Below are 22,610 nucleotides of genomic sequence, written 5' to 3' on the forward strand. Positions count from 1 at the left end.
TTAGATCCAGATAACGAACGTTCGTTCGTAAATCTGTTCGTCGTTTTTCTTTTTCTCGGTTTTATTCCGCGATTTTTGTGATCGCGATTTCGGATCCGATTTTAATTTCTATTTTTCTTCTCGCTCGTTTATCGGAATCAGGTGATTCAAGCGCCTGGAGTTTCGTCTCGAAACCCTCTTTCCGTTTAATCAACTCGAACAAGTTTTTGTTACTGTAAAATTTGGCCTAGTTTCAGATTAGTAAACGAAGTTTCTTTCTTTCGACGTTTGACTTTCGTTGCTCTGTTTGATTTGATTCTTTTTGCGTACCAGAGTTCTTAAATTGAACTTTCTGGTCAACCTCTCTTATTTGAGTTTTGTTTGTGCATCGTTGCTTGTTACTTAGGTATGTTATTGCTTGCTTGCGATAGAATTCCCTGAGTGCGAAGCGTGTTACTATGAGTCTCTAGGATTCACGATTCGTCAGCAAGGCAAGTAACACTTTGATCATATCCCATTATTACCCAGTTTTTATGCATTAGTTCCAATCCTCAAACATTGCATGATTAGGATGTCATTAACTTGTGGGTTGGGAAGTAGTTGTTGAGGTAGAACCTATTGCCCTATTACATTCAAACCCTTGGGAGTTACTTCTACGTATTGCTTATATTGCTATGCTATGCTCGTAGACGTGGTTTGGGTTTGAGTGAAATTCATGACAGATGTGAGATTGTTAATTAATGGTTCAACTTAAGGTGGCAACTTAATCAAACAACTGGGTGGATTGAGGCACCTGGGGAACCCAGTGTTGTCTGTATTTTTTTTGGAAATCCCGGGGTACCCGTGTGATCTTCCTATGGACCGCCACCCAGGCTAAAAGGGAACTGAGATCATTCATGCTAGAAACTTCCGTGTGCATCCACAAGCTATTATGGGATCTAGCATAGTTGAGTAAGTTACGTGAAGCTCTTGAAGAGGTAGATCAGCAGGTAGTGGGTTTTTGGTAGGTTTGGTATGGTCTACCCGGAGTAGAGAGTTAACGTTTCTGAAAGACTGTGTCTCGGCCATCCATTTCTCAAACACCATGTAGTGCGAGAAATCCAATGGAGGCGATCGAGTCTTGTGGGGAAAAGTGCACAAACCTCTGCAGAGTGTACAATCTAATCATGGTTAGTCGTCTCCCCGGTTATGGACAATTCTTGAGTATCTAGTACTTGGGTTATCACATGTATCTCACCATGTTTAATTAATACTGTTGGGTTGTTAATCACTTTAATTGGGATTGAGTTGGGGTTACCTTCTCAATGATGTTTCAACCACCATGATAGTTAAATTAAAATCTATTCCTTTGTTGTAGGAAAAAATTGGCTTTTCGCAAAAAAACTATAACCATACAGCTTTCCACCAGCCATATATGCATGTAGTGATAGCATTATTCTGTTTCTACTCTACTGTGTTATATTGCCAGCATATTCCATGTGCTGACCCATTTTCGGGCTGCAACGTATTATGTTGCAGACTTTTCAGACGAGGAGTAAAGTTCGTTAGGTCGTTGCCGTGCAGCTCAGCTATGTCGTTGGAGTTGATGGACTCACTTTATCTTCCAAGCGTTCTGCTGTTATCGCATTAGATGACCTTAAGCCATATTCGTGTAATAAGTTCTCTTCGGAGACATTCGATGTAATAAGTGTGTGATTGCTACTCTGTTATAAATCCTTCGAGTACTGTGTGTGTCAGCATTACCGATCCAGGGATGACACTGAAGCATAGAGACTTGACCATCTGACGTCGGGTCGCTACAAGATGGTATCAGAGCACACGCCGAGTGTAGGACACGACCACTAAGATAAACCCTAGGTCACACTTCTCTTCTCATTTCTGACTCCTCTCCATTTTCTACTCTTTAGGATGGCAAAGATGAAGAACAAGTTTGCACAACCGGATGAAGACACACCTTTTGGACGCCACTTGAAGGAAGTCACTAGGTACCTGAACATTGGAATACCAAGCTTCACCGGGACGTACAACGCCACTTTACCACAAGAAGAGCGCTGGATGATTCAAGTACAAGTTCCAGGAAGGACGTTCTCGCCAACCTCTAAACCCATAGAATTTTCCTTTGATGCACCAACCTAGAGTTTAGGAAAGAGTATGGCAGCCCACATCACCATGGGACGCATTGGAGAAGTTTACAACAGGGATCTCCAGGACACTATCTACCAAATATGTGGGTGCCGAGACGAGCAATGGGAAGTAATCAGCACTAAGAAGGATAGATCCATTGCAACTTTCATCCAGGAGTTAAACCAGCACATCGGACGTCAGGAGAACCAGATGTGTGCGGACATGATGGATTTGAAGGAGGCGAAGACTAGGATCATCGAGCTGGAGGAAGAACTAGAGTTTACCCACGATGGATATGAGGAGGAAATCAAGATCCTACTGGAGAAGAATGACGACCTAGTCAAGAAGATCGGAGTATTCATGGGAGGACCAGCACCAATAGAAGAAGAAGAACCCAAGGAAATACGCCCCGAGGACTACATCATCATCGACGACACCGATTCCGATCCTAGTGATGAAGACTTTGAAGACAAAGATGGAGCAGACATCATGGAGTCTTCCACCGATCAAAATTTTTAGATGACCACCAACTATTAGTCGTACTTCCCCCATGTATATAGTAGTAGTGAGCACTTTTGTGATAGTTCTAGACCATTTGTATGCCCTTGCTTGATTGATTGAGTGAAATGATTGTGTTTGTCTCATGTGCATGGGTAGTGCCTTCTCATTAGACCCCTTTTCTATTCTAAATCTCTTCCATCTAAACTCATCAGATGCCTCCGAGACGTGACACCGGTTTTGCCTTCCCGCCGGAGCTCACCCAGTTGATCCAGCAGCAGAATGCCTTGATGCAATTGCTAGTTCAGAACCAGGGCAACAACAACAACAACCCACCGCCAGTGGACAACCTAGCCTGTTTCCTAAGGTTACAGCTGCCGGTATTTTCCAGTAGCACCGAGCCTATAGTTGCTGATGATTGGCTATGCCGTATTGGAAGGGAGTTGACCACCGCAGGTTGCACATATGCTGAGAGGGTGCGCTTTACCGCACATCAAATGGATGGACCAGCAGCCTCATTGTGGGAGAATTACACAGCCACTTTTCATGTAGCCAATCTCACTTGGGACCAGTTTCAGCAAGCTTTCTGCACCGCCCATGTCTCAACTGGAGCTATGCAGATGAAGAAGCGGGAGTTTCGCAACCTACGCCAGGGGAACCGTACTGTGGCTCAGTACATGGATGAGTTTAGCAAGTTATCATGCTATGCCCCTGATGATGTGGCCACAGATGCCGCGAAGCAGGAGAAGTTTATGGAAGGGCTGAATGATGAGATGAGCATGCAGTTGATGGTAGCAAGCTTCAATAACTACCAGGAGTTGATAGATAAGGCTCTTATGATTGAAGGGAAACAACAGCAGATTGAGAGCCGCAAGAGAAAGTATGGACAAGGGAAGTATAACTCAGGAGCTCAGCAGAAGCCTCGCCTAACCCCGAACTCGGGAGGACCTGTTCATAACCATGGAGGTCACAACAACACTGGAGGAGGATCACATAACCACAGTGGTGCTAAGAATGGGAATGGGAACGGAGCTAACAACAATAAGAACCGCTCCAACCCGTCCACTCCCGCCAAAAGAGACTTAAGTTAGGTTACCTGTTTTAAGTGCGGGAAGACAGGGCACTATGCCAATGATTGCTCCGAAGGAAGTAATGGAAACAGAAATGGAAGCGCTGGGAAGAATCCCAATCCATTCAACAAAGGACAAGTGAACCACGTTAAGGTGGAGGAGGTTGAAGAGCAGCCGGACGCGGTAATAGGTAAGTTTTTGGTTAAGTCATTTACCGCTCTTGTTCTTTTCGATACTGGTGCATCGCATTCATACATATCAAGGGGATTCGTTGATAAGTTCAAACTACCAACCCAAACCCTTAGGACCCCTCTTTTAGTGAGTTCACCCAGAGTAGAATATATGGCTAGCCAATGGTGTGACCAGATACCCTTAACCATTGGTACACATGTGTTTCCGTCCGACCTAATTATCTTGGAGTCGCAAGGATTGGATGTGATATTGGGTATGGACTGGATGTCAAAGTATGGAGGAAGCATTGACTGTGCAAGTAAGTCAATTTATCTCACCACCCCAGAGGGAAAAAGGATTAAGTATGTGTCTAGGCATGTGCCAAAAAGGAGCCAAGTGAATGCCCTTACGGGAGTTGTTCGGGAGGAAGTGTTGGTAGTAAAGGATTACCCGGATGTTTTCCCAGAGGAGTTACCAGGCATGCCGCCGGACAGAGACATTGAGATTTTGATAGAGCTGTTGCCAGGTACAGGACCAATATCCAAGAGACCCTATCGGATGCCCGCAAATGATCTGGAAGAAATTAAGAAACAGATCAAGGAGTTATTGGAGAAAGGATACATCCGAAGAAGTTCATCACCTTGGGGAGCCCCAGTACTTTTGGTTCAGAAGAAAGATAAATCCCTAAGGATGGTTGTTGATTATCGAGCCTTGAATGAAGTGACGATAAAGAACAAGTACCCACTGCCGATGATCAACGATATGTTTGATCAGTTGCAAGAAGCTAAAGTGTTCTCAAAGATCGATTTACGATCAGGGTATCATCAGTTGAAGATACGAGAGAAGGACATACCAAAGACGGCGTTCACAACGCGATATGGATTATACGAGTACACGGTCATGTCGTTTGGACTGATTAACGCCCCTGCCTATTTCATGAGCATGATGAACAAGGTGTTCATGGAGTATTTGGACAACTTTGTTGTGGTGTTTATTGATGATATCATGGTATACTCGAAGAACGAGGAGGAGCACAAAGAGCATTTGCGTTTAGTTCTCGAGAAGCTCAGGGAACACCAGTTGTATGCTAAGTTTAGCAAATGCGAGTTTTGGCTGAAGGAAGTCGGATTCCTTGGACATGTTATATCAGGAGAAGGTATAGCAGTAGACCCTAGCAAGGTTCAGTCAGTCACTGAATGGTTGGCACCCACCTCAGTTAGCGAGATCCGCAGTTTTCTTGGACTCGCAGGATACTACCGGAGATTCATTGAGAATTTTTCCAAGATTGCAAAACCAATGACTGAACTGCTGAAGAAGGATACCAAGTTTAAATGGACAGAAGATTGTGAAGCAAGTTTCCAGGAGTTGAAGAAATGTTTGACTACAGCCCCAGTGCTAGTACTGCCAGATATACATAAGGAGTTCCAAGTGTATTGCGACACCTCTCGCTTAGGACTTGGATGTGTGCTTATGCAGGACGGAAGATTTGTTTCGTATGCCTCACGACAACTAAAACCTCATGAGTTGAATTATGCCACGCATGATTTGGAGCTAGCAGCTGTAGTGCATGCGTTGAAGACTTGGAGACATTACCTTATTGGAAACCGTTGTGATGTGTACACGGATCACAAGAGTTTGAATTACATCTTCACCCAAAAGGAGTTGAACCTTAGGTAGAGGAGATGGTTGGAGCTTATAAAGGATTATGGCATGAAGCTACACTATCATCCAGGAAAGGCCAATGTCGTAGCAGACGCATTGAGTCGGAAGAGTTATGCTAATATCCTTGAAAGTAAAGGACTGCCGAAGGAATTAGCAAAGGACATCATGGAACTTCGATTAGAGATTGTACCTAGAAGGTTCATTGCCACAATGGAGGTTCAGTCGACATTGCTGGACAAGATTCGGGAAGCTCAGAAAGATGATAAAGAGATTGCCGAGATAAAGGAGAAGATGGGCAAAGGAAAGGCCAAAGGTTTTCGTGAGGACGAGCACGATACCCTATGGTTTGAGGATCGGATTTATGTGCCCAACAACCAGGAGATTAGGAAGTTAATACTTCAAGAGGCCCATGACTCACCATACTCGATACACCCCGGAAACACCAAGATGTATTTGGATCTGAAGGAACGTTTCTGGTGGACTGGTACGAAGAAGGATATTGCCGAGTATGTAGCCATATGTGATGTGTGTCAGAGAGTTAAGGCAGAACATCAGAAGCCAGCAGGACTGTTACAGCCTATGCCGATACCCGAATGGAAGTGGGATAAACTTGGCATGGACTTTATTACCGATTACCCAGGACTAAAGCAGGATATGATTCCGTATGGGTAGTAGTTGATCATTTGACCAAAGTAGCTCACTTCATCCCAGTGAAAACCGCCTATACAAGTGCAAAGTTGGCCAAGATCTATATGTCCAGGATCGTATGTCTGCATGGAGTTCCAAGGACCATCGTATCGGATCGAGGAACACAGTTTACTTCAAAGTTTTGGCATCAGTTACACCAGACTCTGGGAACGAGATTGGAGTTTAGTACTGCGTTTCACCCGCAGACAGACGGACAAACTGATAGAGTCAATCAAATTTTGGAGGACATGTTGAGAGCCCGTGCGCTAGATTATGGATCTAGTTGGGATGACAATTTGTCGTATGCAGAGTTCTCATACAACAATAGCTACCAAGCCAGTTTGAAGATGGCACCGTTTGAAGCCCTGCATGGACGTAGGTGCAGAACACCGTTGATGTGGGATGAGGTAGGAGACCGACAGTTGTTTGGACCAGACTTGATTAAAGAATCTGAGGAGAAGGTAAAACTGATCCGAGACCGACTGAAGATTGCTCAGTCCAGGAAGAAGAGTTATGCAGAATCAAAACGCAAGGAGGTAACCTACGAAATTGGAGATAGAGCATATCTGCTAGTATCGCCCTTGCGAGGAGTGAAACGTTTTGGAGTTAAAGGAAAGTTAGCCCCGAGATTTGTAGGACCGTATCGCATTTTGGAATGGATGGGAGAAGTTGCCTACAAGTTGGAGTTACCCGAGGGATTGTCAGGAGTCCATGATGTGTTCCACGTTTCACAGCTGAAGAAGTGTCATGCTGAGATGGTTGATATACCATTAAGAGATACAGTACCCCTGGAGGCGATTCAGTTGGACAGTGATTTGACTTACGAGGAGAAGCCAGTTAAGATTCTTGAGTTTGCCAGCAGAGTCACCCGCAGTAAGGTTATCAAGTTTTGCAAGGTTCAGTGGAGCCACCTGGGAACGAGAGGATGATCTCCACAAGGACCACCCATACCTATTTTCTACCCAACCTGAATCTCGAGGGCGAGATTCATCTTAAGGGGGGTAGGTTTGTAACATCCCAAATTTTCAATTTGGAATGTTATACATAGATCATCCATGCATATCATGATTTATTGCATTTCCGTTCCGCAATCCTCGAAATCCTAAGCAACTCAAGGACCCACGGAGAGAGTTGGGGATTTTCCTGTTTCCATATTTGATTTTTATCAAATAATGAAACGAGGATTTTGATTTTAATAATTTTTCTCTCTGAAATATTTCATATTAATCAAATGAGTGGAGATAATATGACTTCTCCGAAATAATTGAAATATTGGAGGAAAAATATTAAAATCATTTATTGGATTTTATTTGGTTTTATTCAGATTTTATTTGCATTAGAAAAATTGCACGTTTTCAAAATTGCTTTTTAGGGCCAAGAAAATGTTCAACTCGTCCTAAATATTTTATTTAGACGGTGAAAATTTGTTTTGGCATTTTTAGGTTTTTATTTATTTTTCTAGGATTTTTCTTCTGTCGATGGAATTATTAATATATATATATATATAATAGCCGAGCCAGGCCGGCCCGAGCCGACACCGCCTCCCGCGCGCACGCGCCGCCGCCAACCCGGACTCCAAGTCCGAGCCGGACTCCCCGCCGCCGCCGCTGCCTTGCCCCTTCCCCAAGCAGCCGCCGCCCCCCTCCCCTTTAAATACCCGCCCCCCCTGGAGCCCAAGTCGCCGCCGCCCGCAGCCCTCGCCCCGCCGCCTGCAGCCGCCGCGGCCGCCGCCGCCCCCGCCGCCGCCCCACCGCAGCCCCCGCCGCCTCCCGCCACCGCCGCCGCAGCCCCGCCACCCCACGCCGCCCTGCCGGAGCCCCGCCGGAGCCGAGCGAAGGTAGCCGCCGCACCGCCCCAGTTTTCTAAAGAAAAACCGTTCGGGTTTTTTTAGAAACCCTAGTTTTCATTTTTTTCTAAATAGATCGGTTTTTCTCCGGTTTATTTATTTAGCGAGCGTTCGCTCGTTCGTTCGTTCGTTTTAACGAATGCGTTCTTCGTTTAGATCCAATTAACGAACGTTCATTCGTTAATCTGTTCGTCATTTTTCTTTTTTCTCAGTTTTATTCCGTGCTTTTTCTGATCGTGATTTCAGATCCGATCTTAATTTCTGTTTTTCTTCTCGCTCATTTATCGGAATCAGGCGATTCAAGCGCCTGGAGTTTCATCTCGAAACCCTCTTTCCGTTTAATCAACTCAAACAAGTTTTTGTTACTGTAAAATTTGGCCTAGTTTCAGATTAGTAAACGAAGCTTCTTTCTTTCGCCGTTTGACTTTCGTTGCTCCGTTTGATTTGATTCTTTTTGCGTACCGGAGTTCTTAAATTGAACTTTCTGGTCAACCTCTCTTATTTGAGTTTTCTTTGTGCATTGTTGCTTGTTACTTATGTATGTTATTGTTTGCTTGCGATAGAATTCCCAGAGTGCGAAGCGTGTTACTACGAGTCTCTAGGATTCGCGATTCGTCAGCAAGGCAAGTAACACTTTGATCATATCCCATTATTACCCAGTTTTTATGCATTAGTTCCAATCCTCAAACATTGCATGATTAGGATGTCATTAACTTGTGGGTTGGGAAGTAGTTGTTGAGGTAGAACCTATTGCCTTGTTACATTCAAACTCTTGGGAGTTACTTCTACGTATTGCTTATATTGCTATGCTATGCTATGCTTGTAGACGTGGTTTGGGTTTGAGTGAAATTCATGACAGATGTGAGATTGTTAATTAATGGTTCAACTTAAGGTGGCAACTTAATCAAACAACTGGGTGGATTGAGGCACCTGGGGAACCCAGTGTTGTCTGTATTTTTTTGGAAATCCCAGGGTACCTGTGTGATCTTCCTATGGACCGCCACCCAGGCTAAAAGGGAACTGAGATCATTCATGCTAGAAACTTCCGTGTGCAGCCACAAGCTATTATGGGATCTAGCATAGTTGAGTAAGTTACGTGAAGCTCTTGAAGAGGTAGTTCGGCAGGTAGTGGGTTTTTGGTAGGTTTGGTATGGTCTACCCGGAGTAGAGAGTTAACGTTTATGAAAGACTGTGTCTCGGTCATCCGTTTCTCAAACACCATGTAGTGCGAGAAATCCAAAGGAGGTGATCGAGTCTTGTGGGGAAAAGTGCACAAACCTCTGCGGAGTGTACAATCTAATCATGGTTAGCCGTGTCCCCGGTTATGGACAATTCTTGAGTATCTAGTACTTGGGTTATCACATGTATCTCACCATGTTTAATTAATACTGTTGGGTTGTTAATCACTTTAATTGGGATTGAGTTGGGGTTACCTTCTCAATGATGTTTCAACCACCATGATAGTTAAATTAAAATCTATTCCTTTGTTGTAGGGAAAAATTGGCTTTTCGCAAAAAAACTATAACCATACAGCTTTCCACCAGCCATATATGCATGTAGTGATAGCATTATTCTATTTCTGCTCTACTGTGTTATATTGACAGCATATTCCATGTGCTGACCTGTTTTCGGGCTGCAACGTATTATGTTGCAGACTTTTCAGACGAGGAGTAAGGTTCGTTAGGTCGTTGCCGTGCAGCTCAGCAATGTCGTTGGAGTTGATGGACTCACTTTATCTTCCAAGTCTTCCGCTGTTATCGCATTAGATGGCCTTAAGCCATATTCGTGTAATAAGTTCTCTTCGGAGACATTCAATGTAATAAGTGTGTGATTGCTACTCTGTTATAAATCCTTCGAGTACTGTGTGTGTCAGCATTACCGATCCAGGGATGACACTGAAGCACAGAAACTTGACCATCTGAGGTTGGGTCACTACAAGCGGTGAGCCAACATGTGTTTTCTCTGGCCAATGAGAATTTTACATGTGGAAAATCCCCATTGGTCCGGGCTGTTAATGGGTTATCGGATCCAAAACCAGTCCCAATAGCTTAATGGTGACCTGTTACGGTGGATGCCACGTGTCAGTCACCCTTGACGAAAACACTTCTATGACACGCGATTTATCGTCAGGGAAGTGGACACTTCTGTGATGATAATTTTGGTAATGTCATGGAACACTTCTACGACAGCACAGGTATGACTGTCCTGATTTTGTCATAAAATTGTCATGGATGTACATGCATCACAGAAAACGTGACCTACTATGACAAACCCATATCATCACGGAAGTGTCTTTTTTTGTAGTGTAGGGTTAGGCTTATGGCTCTTTCTCATGTATCTCAGTGAGTTCGAATAGGCGTGTTTTGGTGGGACCAAGATTGGACTTAGGGTTTTGGGCAGATTGGATAATGAGAAAGTGGTTGAGAGTTTTGGAGCAATATCTTCAAGCACTTGAGCAAATGACTCATGATCAAAACCTCATCCCCTTTTAATAGTATTGACTTTCCTATGGAGTCAATATGATCTTTGTCCACATAACCAACAATGTAGAGTCTTGAAGCTTTTGCACATGCTTGTCCTTTGTAGCTTAAGGGTTCCACATCTCCATCCATCTACAAGCCTTTGTTGAACTCTTCCTGAAATATACTTGATGAAAGTGTTGTCCAACAACATGTATGTTGACATGAATTACCAAAACCACCAAGGGAGCAAATGTGCTTTCAATATCCCCCGTTTTGGTAATTGATGACAACATATATCAAAGCTTCAAATTAAAATATACCAAATAATATATGAAAGCTTTGAGAGACATGTAACATACATAAGTCCCCTCTACAAGTGTTAGTCTTTTAAAAGAATAATTGCTTTTGGAATGCAAATGCACAATAGGGTAGGAAACTTAATGTGTTACATGTATCTTGGCTACATGCATCAGAGCAGAAATGAGACAAAATCAGAACAAACGAACTTAGAGCTCAAAAGGATCATGCATACGTTTCTCCCCACTTAGATACATATCGGATTCTGTCCTCTTACAAGGTGCATTGTCTTTCTCTCTCTCTCTCTCTCCCTTTGATAGATGAGAGCTTGGAAGCCTTTGATGTGCACATCTCTCTCCCCCTTTGACATCAATTTCCATGAAGGGTTTAGTTTCAAGGTTATTGGTCAAACAGGTTAGGTCATTGAGTGTCACATCTAGCTATTATGATACTGAATGCATTAGAGGGGAAAGAGTCATTGAGTGGAGCTGGAAATAAAATCTGAAGCAATTTTGGAAAAAGCTTATTTGTGTTGTGAAATCGGTGTCTCTGAGTAGTATTAATCGGTTGGTAAAAGAAATGGTATGTCACAGGTTGATCACATCGATGTGTCTGAGTCATTTCACGTCAGTTGGGACGATGAACATATAAGCAATGCTAGTTGTAGCTCGGTGGCATCGGTGCGTTTCGGATCGGAGGGACCAAGTTCAAGATAGAAAGAAAGATTTGTCAAACTCAACTCACTTGCCAACAAAATCTCATAAGTATTTACAAGGAATTAACTTGAAGAAATAAACTAGCTAACACAAGAAAGAAGCAACTTGACGAAGTTCTTTTTTGAGAAAGGGGGACAAAGCAACTAAACTCAAAGAGAAATTGCAAGACAAGGATACACTAGAGGACTTCATCAAGGAAAGGGTCAGCGACTAGGCCAACTATGTCACAATATATTGACTTAGGAGTCAAGTGAGAACACTTGATCATAGGTCATACTCATCAATAAGCTCAAAATGGGGTTGCCATTTTTCGTTTAAGCATTTCAGTGTATTCACACTTGTGCAGGCGAGTCCTATACAAACGGTTTTTACCCCCTTTTTGTGACATAGTTTTAAACCATCGCCTTGCTTGTGTGTGTGATAGGGGGGGGGTCCATCCCACATGATTCAAAAATCATCAGTGATAGCTCCTCCGGTCACGCACACAGGGAAAAAAGAGCTCGTGTGCGATTGGGCGAGCCATTGCAAACAATTATACGGGACCAAAAGTGTGAGATATTCTTAGCATTCCACATGATGAATCCCAAACAAACATTTCTGCTCATATGTACATCGCACAGAATTTTCCACTTCACATCGTGTGTGATAGTGTTGCCATCACATATGATATTTATAATTTTATCGTTTGCATTATTGAATGCATCACACACTGTGCCAAGGAGAAACTATATGACATAGGCTGTCCATCACACACACTTTTTATGTGGAGACGTTTGTGCAAGGTGGCCTAACACAAATAGTTGTCTAGATTAAGTCGTGTGTGATTGTTCATTGATCCAACGCGTCTACTTTCTATAGACTGTGTGGGTTGTGTGAGGTGATCGCCCACGGTGTTGTCTCATTAACCGTGCAATAGAAAAACCCAATAAGTAGGCCAACTGACCTATTGTTTTTAATCCATTTTAGTAATCAAATTGATATTTCATATTAAACACATAATATATTTCATTTTTGTATTACAGCAACCTGGATTTCATAATTGAAATACATCAAAGTACAACAACATATAGCTTCAACACTTAGTTACACCATATAGGCATATAGCTAGCTGCCCCATTATACAACAACACCGAGTTTAACATGCAACATATAAAACCTTTGGAAATTAGCATCATAGTCGATAGATAGAAAAATGAATCTCATCTAGAAAACTGCTGAAGCGAAAGGCGAATATTGAGCCTTCAATGATGTTGAAGCTCCTTGCAACTTTAGGCAAATACCTGTGGATGGTTGACCACCCATCTTTCGTCCTCTTGAGGAAGACTTCAATATTGTACTATCGGATCACGGGTTCCGGCAAAACCCTTAAGGTTCGAACACTTGGGTGCGCACGAAGATCTCCCCCCCCCCTATCGATCTGCGTCCTAACTTAGCCTAGATCTCACGAACTAACCCGACGAACTCGCAACACAAAGGACGCAAGATTTATACTGGTTCGGGCCACCGTTGTGGTGTAATACCCTAGTGGATTGCCTCTTGGGCTGAGGACGAACAATACAAGGGGAAGAATAACCTCCTGAGGTTGAGGTATTCTTGTGCTTGGTGCACTTGTGTGGCTGGGGATGACCTAGATGATCTGTATCCTATGGTGGTGGCTAGTCCTATTTATAGAGGCCCTGGTCCTCTCCCCAAATATTGAGCGGGAAGGGAGCCAACAACGGTCAATTTGAAAGGGGACAGCCAGTACAAGCTATACTGACAAAAGGTGGTCTTCGCCTGCCAAAGGTTCTGGTGATGCCGTCTTGGGCTCCATGGTGACCTCCGTCTTGCCCTCCTTCTGGTCTTAGTATCATTGCACCAATGTGGAAACCTTTACTTGATGTCTCGATACTCCGCGCCTGCGCTTGCCCCCTTAGCACCAAAGAGGAAACAAGGATGCTGCGCGCACTGGCGCCCGCCTGGTCTCGATTGTCGTGGCTCACATCACGAGAACCTCGCGAGGTTTGCCCGACCTTGAACTCTCCGCCCCTCACGAGCCATCCTGGGGAGGCCACTCCTGAGGAGGTCTTGTGTCGTCCGCCTCGCGAGGCTTGGCCCCTCGCGAGGGTCCTGATTCCTTGTTGATGAAGATGGGTCGTATAGGCCTGCTAGCAAAGATACGCCGTGGGCCGCAGGCAGGCAAGTCTGGGGACCCCCATTCCCAGAACGCCGACAGTAGCCCCCGGGCCCAAGGCGTTCTCGGGCTTGGCTTCGAGGCGAAGCCAAGGGTCAAGCACGGAGCGCCGCGGGCCCCAATAGCCTGCACCCTCGGTCGACGCGTGGCGGTTGATTGGACGTGGGCGTCTCCGCTTCCCCATGCTGCCTCGGCAACTGCCCGACGTGACAAGTCCCTGTGACATGCAAGGAAGACCATCATTACCTCTGACCGTGGGGTGTGCCTGTTGGCCTTCTCGTGGTAAAAATGGGAGGGGGCGGAGCCCCCGTCACCCATCTTTCCTCTGCCTCTCCTGCTTCTTCTTCTTCCTAGATCCACTTCTTGCTTGTGTAGACATGGCACCGATCTGGGGGTTCTCGGCAGCAGAGAAGGGCAAGGCTCCCCTCAACATGCCCGAGCTGCTCCCGCCAAAGAAAAGGAGGTCTCATCGCCGCGAGGTGGTCGTGAGGCCGGTGGTGTCGAGGCCTTGGTATGAGAGGCCACCTCCTGGGTACCCGCTGCCCTTGTATGCTCACGCTGACGATTCCGGAGGGAGGAGCGGTGAGTGGCGCCACCTGCGCCAGGGCCATGGTTGCTGTGCCGCGGAGGCGCACGCCATCGCCCCAGGGGTCCATGCTGCGGACTCTTCGCGCGAGTTCGTGTTGTGGGCGGCGATACCCCCGAGCACCTAGATATGCCTCCCACCGTTCTTTGTCGTCGAGATGCCGCCGAAGGGCCTTCGCGAACTTTGGATGCAGCATGCCGACTGCGACGCCCCAACGACTGGAGCGGGGATTGGAACCGTTGCCTCCGGGAAGATCTTCATGACCCGAGGCTGGGGTGAGATTGCCCGAGTCTGCCATGCGGAGGGTGCCCTCGCGATCCATTTCGAGTATGACAGCACCTCTGTGCTGTTCTTCAAGGTCTTCCCCGAGGAAGGCCGCCGCCTGGAGTGCTGCCTGGATAGAGGTCGCCAGGACGATGCTGGGGCGGGCATGGGGCCCGCCACCGGTCTTGGCACCAGCTCCTCTAGCGACAGTGGCGACTCCTGGTGGTCCAGCGACTCTCCTGAGCACTTGGAGTCTCCGGAGACGAGCGACGACAGCTACGTGCCCCCGAGCTGGATGGGGTTGGCGCCGGCCTCATGTGGCCACAGTAACACCCACAATGCGGCTATATCTCCCACGTGTCCAGGCACGACTTAGAGGCATAGCCGCATGGTAGGCTTGTCGCAAGAGGGGTAATCTTTACACATCCCATGTACTGAATAAGAAAGGGATAAAGAGTCGACTTACAATCACCACTTCACACAATACATAAATAATCCGTACATCATCGAAAATACAATCAAAGGTCCGACAACGGAACCAAAATAAAGAAAGACAACCCCACATGCTAGATCCCCGATCGCCCCAACTGGGCTCCTCTACTGATCATCCGGAAAATAAACATAGTAACGGCCCGAATCCTCATCAAACTCCCACTTGAGTTCGGTAGCGTCCCCTGCACTGGCATCATCAGCACCTTCATCTGTTTGGAAGTATCTGTGAGTCACGGGGACTCAGCAATCTCACACCCACGAGATCAAGACTATTTAAGCTCAAGGGTATGAAAGGTTAGCGAGGTGGAGCTATAGCAAGCACTAAGAATATATGGTGGCTAACTTACGCAAACGAGAGCGAGAAGAGAAGCAACACACGGTTGAGAAGCTATAAGTGATCAAGAAGTGATCCTGAAGCTACTTACGCTCAAGCATAACACAAGGCCATGTTCACTTCCCGGACTCCTCCAAAAAGAGACCATCACGACTACACACGCGATTGATTCATTTTAATTAAGTTACGTGTCAAGTTCTCTACAACCGGATATTAACAAATTCCCATCTTCCCATAACCGCGGTCACGGCTTTCGAAAGTTCAAAACACCGTAGGGGTGTCCCAACTTAGCCCATCACAAGCTCTCACGGTCAAAGAAGGATATTACTTCTCCCGGGAAGACCCGATCAGTCTCGGAATCCGGGTTACAAGACATTTCGACAATGGTAAAACAAGACCAGCAAAGCCACCCGATGTGCCGACAAATCTTGATAGGAGTCGCACATATCTCGTTCTCAGGGCAACACCGGATGAGACAGGCTACGAGTAAAACCTACCCTCGAGATTCCCCGAGGTGGCCTCACAGGCAGCTCGGTTCGGACCAACACTCAGAGGAGCACTGGCCCGGGGGGGGTTAAAATAAAGATGACCCTTGAGTCTGCAGAACCCAAGGGAAAGGTATATGGTGGTAGGTAGGCAAATGGTAAAACCAAGGTTGGGCCTTGCTGGAGGAGTTTTATTCAAAGTGAACTATCAAGGGGTTCCCATAACACCCAACCGTGTAAGGAACGCAAAATCAAGGAACATAACACCGGTATGACAGAAACTAGGGCGGCAAGAGCAGAACAAAACACCAGGAATAAGGCCGAGCCTTCCACCCTTTACCAAGTATATAGATGCATTAAAGTAAATAAGATATAATAATGATATCCCAACAATATCCATGTTCCAACATGGAACAAACTTTATCTTCACCTGCAACTAGCAACGCTATAAGAGGGGCTGAGCAAAGCGGTAACATAGCCAAACAACGGTTTGCTAGGAAAGGTGGGTTAGAGGCTTGACATGGCAACATGGGAGGCATAATATAGCAAGTGGTAGGTAGCACGACCTAGCAAAAGAGCGAACAACTTAGCAAGCAAAGATAGAAGTGATTTCGAGGGTATGGTCATCTTGCCTGCAAAGTTCTCAGAGTTGTCAAAAGCTTGATCCTCGCTAGCATACTCAACAGGTTCCTCGATCACGTACTCGTCTCTGGGCTCTACCCAAAGCAAGAACACAAGCAAAGGACCAACAATCAATCACGGTGCAATGCACAAGCAACATGATGCAAAACATGGCATGATATGCAAGACATGATATGCAATGCATATGCGTGCTTCGGAAGGGAAAGAATGATCAAGGCATCAACTTGCACTACAAGAGATCGGGCCTACCATGACGAGCTAAAAAATGTCATCGAATAGCTAATAACGTCACAAATTACCCCTCGATGACATTTTATGGGCGTCACAAGCATCGTCACGGATTCCCCGTCATAGATTACTCCTAGTGACGGCGCACGCGCAAAAATGTCATCGAAATTGGGACCTTCGGTGACGTTGTATAGAATGTCATCGACTTGCTATTTCCATGACAGTCAGTTAATGTCACGTGCTAGGAGGAAATATGCCATATTGTACCATATTCGGTGACGAGGCGACGTCACTAACTTTATGCCACATCAACACCCAAGCGGCTATCCCACTACTAGTGCCACTACTTCTATTATGGATGAAGATGACGTCATCAAAATATATTTACTCTCTTTTGAATCTAAATTACGATGAAAATAAGTATTTAATTCACATCACATCACATCAGATTATATAAAAAAGTTAAAGAGAACAATCACATCATAAGTTGATATGAAAATCAAATCATATTATATATGAAATTGTCTCAGCCAAATCATTCTGTAAACAAAAATGACAGTAAAAAACTGACTCAAGTTTGACACAGACAATAGACAACATGAAAACTAATATTAACTAAAGACCACATATGGTCTCCTGATGATTCCAATGTAAGGATGGCATTCATGAACCATCTGGTTTAGACTGGGACTGCTGAGTTGCTTGCTAAGTTGCTTGAGCCCTCAAGAGAAAATCAAGCAGATTATCTGTCTCCTTTTGCTTCTTTGCCCAGGCTTCATTCTTCTCTTGCTGGCTCTTCTTTAGAGCTTCCAATTATTCTTGCTGATTCTTCTGTATCTCTTGAAATGCTCTCTCTTGTGCTTGAAGTCTTGTGGCTAACTCCTCCCGATGCCTATAAATGAAAAAACACAACAACATTGCATCGTAATGAGATTAAAACAGACAAGAAAATAAGGTACAATGGTACCAATTTGAAATAGAGAAGCACATTATTAAATGTCAAGGCAAGCATGCCCATGGGCCAATGAAACAGTAAACCCAAGAATAACTTACAATGTTTTAAAATATGCAAAACCAACAACTTGATTACAGGAAGCATCACCAAAAGGTTATCAAGTCGATAACACAGGTTAAAAGAAGCACTCCTTAGTTGAACTTTTGTTCACTACAGTGAGTGCAATGTGCACACAGAAGCAAACAAAAATAACCAACAAGAACAGAAAGGGAAATAAGATAATTACCTGTCATTTGCATCTTTTGCCTCTCTATCCTTCTGTTCAATTCTTTCTTCTAAAACTCGGATCTGGGCTGATGAAGTAGAGCTCCCAGACCTCCTGGATCTTGATGCATACCCCATGCTGGAAAGGAAGCTGCTATGGGCGCTTTCTTCCTTTAGAACTTCAGCCACAATCGCTGTATCGGATACTGGCTGCTCACCTTCTGATTGTGCTTCTCTTTTATTTTCCGTCGCATTCTGTAGTATAAAGAAAAACATTGATGCTAAGGCAAAGTTTATATGGTAGATTACACTTGATCAATATGGGAGTCTATTTCAAGTCAGAAACAATAGAGGAATCTTACATGAGCTAGAAGTGCCGGCTCGCTCATGCTACCAGTCTTGCTGTTTGTATGGGTGTCTTTGAAAAACTCAATAGGACTTGGGTCCTGATTATTGTACTTGTCTTTTTCTACAAGATATATGAAATTGTAACATTTCTACTACATATATATTGGCCAGATGCAATAGGCATAGGACTACAAGTAAGATATTTGGATTTCTTACAAGTTTGCTGAAATAGGCAACATAAGACATAGATCCGGTCTTTTGGTGATGCTTGACAGCTTCTCGGTTTTCCTTGTTCATTTGACATATTTTCTATATAAAGAAAATGAATATAAGTATTACATATGATACAGTAGATGTGAGTGCAAAAACTATTGTTGGTCGCATATCTTGTTACAAACCTTGTTTCTCTCATCGGACCATTTATTGACAAGGCTGGTCCAATTCTCATGAGTAATGTTCGCTGGCTTATTTGATAATGCTTCCTGAGCAGTATAACCATTGAAGTATTTCTTCTTTATCCTGTAGCGTTGTTGTTGAACACCCTTCTGGATTACTTTTGTGCATACATCATTCCCAACCTTGTCATCCTTTTCCATCTCAAAGTTAAGATGAAATACCAATCATATATACGATTTATCACTAAATTTACTATGCAACATGTGAACACATGTATGAAAATTGAAGGAAACTATCCCACCACGATATCTTTAATAGCATGGGGAATAACATGTTTGAGTGGGCTTTTGGCATAGTCATTCCAGTGCCTAGCAACATGCATTCTGCTCCTGATGTGGATACCACACTCAAAAGAAAGCTTTGCTGCTTGGACTGGGTCTATAGGTCTCACTTTCCCCGCTGAAAAATGAATACACATTTTCCTCCCTCCATTTCTGCTTGCATACTCCTGAAGCCCATGCCCCATCGTTGGTCTACGTCCACGACCTCTCCTTGACGGTCGTGGATCAGTTGGACCAGTGGAGCATGCTAATGCATCTACATTACAAGCTAGCAAATAAATTAGAAGGTTATAATTTCAAGTGGAAAATAGAAGGGGTAAAGCGATGATGTCGCATATACCTTGGCCTTGTAATGTAATCATGTTATCTGATTGTCCAGATGTGCCTATCATGTCTTGAGAACCTTGTACCCCTGAATCAGCGTCAAGTGAGTTGCTATCCTTAGAAGTTAGGTGAGGTGATGTGTTTGTTGGATTTGGTGCAGACTGTTCTTGATGGTTTGTAGCTTCAATTGACTCAGTTGTTGCGGTAGCTCTAGATCTTGTTATTCTTGAGGTAGCAGCTGCACTATTTTTGGATCTGACACGCTTTTTTGTTTTTGGCATGGTAGAACCTTCAGGTGCCTGGGTCAAACAGGTGAGTCAAACAAGGCAGTTAATCAACACTAACCTGTGCAATGTCAGCATAGGTTCAAATAAGAATGCAGTGAACAGAGATATCATCGTCTATATTAATTAGGAAAAGTGGAGGGACGGAAAATGTGAATAAATCTTTTGAGTCAACTATTTGTGATACTTATAGTGCATAGTGACATACACATGATACAACCAAGGCAAAATTAAAGCCAGTGAATCCACATTGCACATATTATTTAAGATGTAAGTCTGCATGATATATTACCATTGCTTTGGACTTAGCAACAACGACCTCCTCTTCATCTCTCAAATCCTCTTCCTCTGCATGGGCCTCCTCTTCAGCATCTGGTTCATACTCTGAGTCACTGCGATCATCAGCACCTCGTGTATTTTGTGTCGGTTGCGCATTAGAGGCACTAGGGTATACAAGGCTACGAGCTAAGCTTTGTATGTCTTTAAGAGACTGCCGCTCCGCAGCCTTGCGTTCTGCAATCCTTACATCCCTTTCCTTCAAATACACCTCACCCTTGCGTTTCTGTTCCGCAAGATATTCCCTGCTATGCATATCACTCTCCAGAACTGGTGGCATGATGTTAGTAACTGAAGCTGGAAAAGATGAGAGAGAGTGAACTTAATGAATTGCCAAAACACCTACCAGCCTACATTATGAAATCTGCTTAAACATGTTTGGAAATGGACCTTAAAAGTAAATTACTATATGATGCTTTTGAGGGTTGTAGAACAGATCGAAATAAATAACATACATGGATATATGGAGCATCCAGAATTTAGTTAAACAAGAACAAGTGCAGACTCTGTATTTATTCATTCTGAATAAGTGCAGACTCTGTCTTCATTCAGTTTTGAACAAGTGCACACTCTATCTTTATTCAGTTTGGAACAAGTGCAGATCCTATCTTTATTCAGTTTTGAACAAGGAAAAGTGGAGACTCAGTCTTTATACAGAATTCGAATCCCTTACATCACAAAGCTCCCTGGGGCAAAATTGCCTAGGAGCGTCTGTGTGAGGTGGCTGTTTGTGGGCATTTTCCGTCAGTGGCACGGTGGCATGGGCCTCGGCTTGTTCGGGTAGCTGGAGCGGCCCAAAAAAAGCTTCTGAATACTCAGGATGCAGTACAATATTTCTGAACTACTTGAAATGGCTAGCAGCCTTGCACTAAGGCAAAGGGCTTTCAATAAGCATTCTATTCTGTTGTCTAGATGTTCAGCAAGAGCAGCACGGCATGAATGCCCTCAAGTTTAAAGTATCAGAATCATAAGAAAGAGAAAATGCTTAGGAAGTCAAGTTTTTCCGCGAGCAGCTATCATTTTGGGACTTGGATTTGAAAACCAAAGCCCTTGATGGGTCGAAGTTTTACTTAGTGTCGCAAACCACTTCTAGTAAAGAACTATTTATGGGGTAGCAGAACCACAAGCATGGAAGCCACATGATCGTTGTATGATAATAAATCTCATGACAACTGAATAAAGACTGATTAAATCTTACAGGGTTACTAGATTTGCCACACTGTCGTTCTATTCAGAGATGTAAAGAAATCTCACGGGCGTGTGTGCTTTGTCCCCCCAAATCCCTTCCCTAGTGATCCCTTACGTCTAGAGCTTGCGGGATGAGGAGGGTGGGATGAGGAAATTACGGTGAGCCATCGCCGGTCGCTCCAATCGGTGGAGAAAGAGAGCCGGGTGGGCGGCCTCCTCCAATCAGATGTCGCCGGTTGATGCAGCGGATCCAAGCTCGGCCGGTCGGGCAGCCTCTTCCAATCCGCCGTCACCGGTCGCCGCAATCAGGGGGGAGTAGAGCGGAGTGCTCGCGGGGATGGTCGATGTGGTGGATCCGTGCTCTGCCGGCGGGGTGGCGACCCCCAATTTGCCGGCCCTGATCGCCGCAGTTGTGGGATTGGAGAGTCGATTGAATCTAAGGAAAAAATGCCCGGGTGGGCGGTGGCTTTTAGCGGTGCCTCTTCGCGGGCAAGATAAAATGATAAACTTTGGCTGGGTCTTTGACGGGTGGGGACACAGGGTGGATGCGGGAAAAAAATAGAGAAGTGGAGGGAAAATACTGCGTGGGTGGAGGGAAAAGAGTTTTTTTGTGAGAAGATGGTTTATTTTCAGAATTTTATTTCCACTTAATATTATGTAATTCATTTAATTCAAAATAAGTAGCAAATGATTATTAAAAAAAGCAAATCTTACATGAACATTATGATGTGGTGTTTTCCATTTTTAGGAGAATTCTAAATAAATATGTCAAAAGCTGTACAAAGGGGTCTTAGTATTTGATATGGCAAAAACAAAATGCAATGAGTGATTATTGTAACTATTGGTGTAAATAAAATTGGTAACTTCCAGCATAAGTGATCTAGGGTTCATCCTCTGTCATCACCCGTCCTACTCTTACACCGACTAAATCGATGACGGTGTATGTGATTTTTCTTTCATTGATTTTGTTTCGGTCAAGGCGGGGAAGACATAATCCAACAACACAGGTGGTTTTGATTTGACACTAGTGCAGGGACCGACCAAATTTTTGGGCAGGTCAAGAGGCGCCTAGTGTCGACCTCTTAGATCATCTACAAACACAACTCGCAAAATCCACCTCCAAACGCCCGCAACGCATCTGAGTGTTTGGGCCTGATTTGCGTTGCTCAGTTAGGTGGTAAAAATGCGTCCCTGTAGTGACCGGGAAGGCCGCTCGAAAGTTTGGGGCAGATTTGGGTCGGGCTATAGATGCTCTAAGAGCATATACATCTGGATATATAAAATATGGCCCCTCAAACGCCCGCGGACACGCCCAGACGCGTCCGCCGGCTGTGACCGAGCACGTCTTAAATTTCACTTGTTGTATCTGGACATCTCATACTTGATTCTTAAATCCATACAAAGACATATAAACAAAATAAACCTACATACTACGTAGACCACCTAGTTACTCATCCT

This window comes from Triticum urartu, chromosome 6, assembly GCF_003073215.2.
Source record: "Triticum urartu cultivar G1812 chromosome 6, Tu2.1, whole genome shotgun sequence".
NCBI lineage: Eukaryota > Viridiplantae > Streptophyta > Magnoliopsida > Poales > Poaceae > Triticum > Triticum urartu.